This window comes from Miscanthus floridulus, chromosome 6 (genome assembly GCF_019320115.1).
Source record: "Miscanthus floridulus cultivar M001 chromosome 6, ASM1932011v1, whole genome shotgun sequence".
NCBI lineage: Eukaryota > Viridiplantae > Streptophyta > Magnoliopsida > Poales > Poaceae > Miscanthus > Miscanthus floridulus.
The window spans coordinates 492,282-495,125 of NC_089585.1; positions in this window are offsets into that span (position 1 = coordinate 492,282).

Below are 2,844 nucleotides of genomic sequence, written 5' to 3' on the forward strand. Positions count from 1 at the left end.
AAGGCTCATATTTCACCTTCCAGCAAGCTCGGGGACTACAGTCGGTACGATGCACCTGCCGGTGCATTTTGTTTTGCTTGTACGGCAATTGGATTTTTAACAGTCAGCGGAAATTCTTTTTAGACCCTAGCACCACGTGCCTACGTCACCTACTACTAGGCTCGGGGACTAAGTGGGCACACTTCACCTTGCGGTGAATGTGTTTGATTTTTGACCCCTACGGTTCTGATGTTCAAGGACGCTATGCTTCAAGACCACTTACATTTCTTTTAGAAATACAAGTGGGCACACTTCTCAGGACAAGAAATCTTTTTCTTTTTTCTTAAAGAGCACCATACATTCTTCGGACAACCTACTTCTCTGGTGATGACAGTGGTCGGAGGCATCAAGGGCTCAAGCCTCACTTGTCGGAGAAGGTTAAAATGGCATGTCGCAGCATAATACATGATGCTCGGGGACTAGCTGTGGGGGTATTAACCCCTATACCCTTACGGCTAAGCTTGGGCTGGCTCGAATCGAAGGGTTCGGTCCCCCCGAAAGACGACATGCGGCCCAGTTAACCTGATCGGAGTCCCGCACAAGGAATCAAGCAGGATCCTGGTCGGTTAGAATAGGAATCCTTATCCGGCCACATATGGCAATTGTAACTGACTAGGATTAGTTTCCAGATCTGTAATCCTGCCCCCCAGACTATATAAGGCGAGTGGGGGACCCCTCTAAAAATCATCTCTCATTGACATACAGCAATACAAATCAGACGCAGGACGTAGGTATTACGCCTTCTCGGCGGCCGAACCTAGATAAAACCTCATGTCTGTCTTGCGTCACCGTCTTGTTTGGGGTTTGCGCATCTGTCTGCCGATAATCTACTACCTTGGGCATACCCTAGGTAGACTGCCGATCATATTTCGTCGACAGAGGTCGACTAAGAAGTGCTCGCGCTCTAAGGGTAGGTGCTTGGGACGAAGGAGGTGAATGCTCGGCTGCACGAGCAGGTGATTCGGTAGGAGGAGGGACTCTCCATCCTCGAGAACATCTACCTTGGTATGTACCTTTTTTGCTTTTGGTTGATGTCTTGGTTTTTTTTTCTTTTCCTTGCTTTTGAGATCATCATCCTTCTTCCAGAATTGGGCAAAAAGGTTGGTTCTCTAGAGTAGGACCTAGAGATGGTCAAGGCGACGATCGGTCGAAGCATGGAGGCATTGGCCAAGTCCCTTGAGGAGCGATGTGCTATTAAGGGGGAGCTTAATCAGCTCCACAATGTCACCTAGGTCATTGTCTCAGAAGTGTTCAGGTCAGCGCCGAGCACCAGCACGCCTGCCATCTGAACCGACCAATTTATAAGAGCACGAGTACAAAAATGATTGCTGAAACGATCAAATTCTCGCACTTGAGCCCATTTCAAACCAACTTGCATACAACCAAGATCGTAGTGATTCAACATAACACATCACACGTTACAATATTTCACAAACAGTTCACAGATAGATTACAACACATCGGAGTCATAGTTATTACAAACCAAGTCTTGTAAAGTAGCGGAAGCAAATAGTTTAACTCACACACATGAGTTCAAATACAAGTACCAGCTTGCCTATCACATCTCACAAAAGCATTCAGATAAGATAAACAGAGATCATGCCCATGATCTAGTCTTCGTCACCCGTTGGGTGGAGACAGTACTTACTAGAAGCCCTGATAAAGAAGGTCATCTACAACAAGAGGGAATAAACCCTGAGTACGAGAATGTACTCAGCTAGACTTACTCATCGGAAACCAAAAATAAATGACACCAAGGATCATGCATAGCTTAATTTAGTGGATCTAGCTAACACTTTCTTTTTTGCGGAAAAGCATAAGTAATAATGATCAACTCTTAACCTGAGCTAGCAGTGACTTTTAGCCATTAACCTGTCATCTATATTAGCACCTGTACTAAGCAATCACTTGATTAAGATGCAAACATTGTTAACCATAGCAGGTATAAACTGTGGCAACATTATCATCATCCTCCATTTAACCATATTGTTAAATTAAGTGAATCTACATTGCCACTGCTCAGTCAAGTTCTCACTATCCAGGAGAGACGGCGACTTGAATCGATTCCTATCTAGCTGGAGGGGTATTCCTAACACAAACCCTGCTTCCCCCCATCAGGATCGCAATCAAGTCACCTTTGGTACAACTCCAGAGTCGTGGGTTCAAACAACGATGCATCCTCAAGGGTGACACTCTACCAAGAAGTGCAAAAATTTTAAGCACCTGACCCCTTGGACTCATGCCAATGTCCCCAAGCACATCCTTACTTCCTCCAGAATGTGCATGGCCCCCCAGTTTCTGGCCTAAGTCGAACTACTAGGCTTCGCGGTCGGAATGACTTATCTGGCCAGCTAAGTGTTAGGCTATGTTCAACATGACATGAGGATGTACAATGTATCGGTCCTTAAACAACACAGATGGAGTCACTATGTCCAACCCTACAAAAGACTCCACCCGGTCTTAATCCATTATTAACATGGTTCTTTTCCACGATAGCAAATATAGCCAACCATGACCCACCTCATCCTAAAGCTTGCAGGTGATAGAAAATCACCTGACTTCTACCGCACTAAGCATGGCTAAGCATTTAACCCTGTTCTTGAACTTAAATAGGATTCAAGTGCGATATCTAGGACAAGGATAGATATATAATGCAACAATTGGTTCCAACCAATTCCTATACTTAATGCATCATCAACAATAAAAGATACTCAAGATATTTGTAAAAGCATGGGAGACTTAGAATGCTCCGGGGCTTGCCTTTTAGGAAAGAGGGTGGGTGATGGTTAGGGCACTCGGGCAACT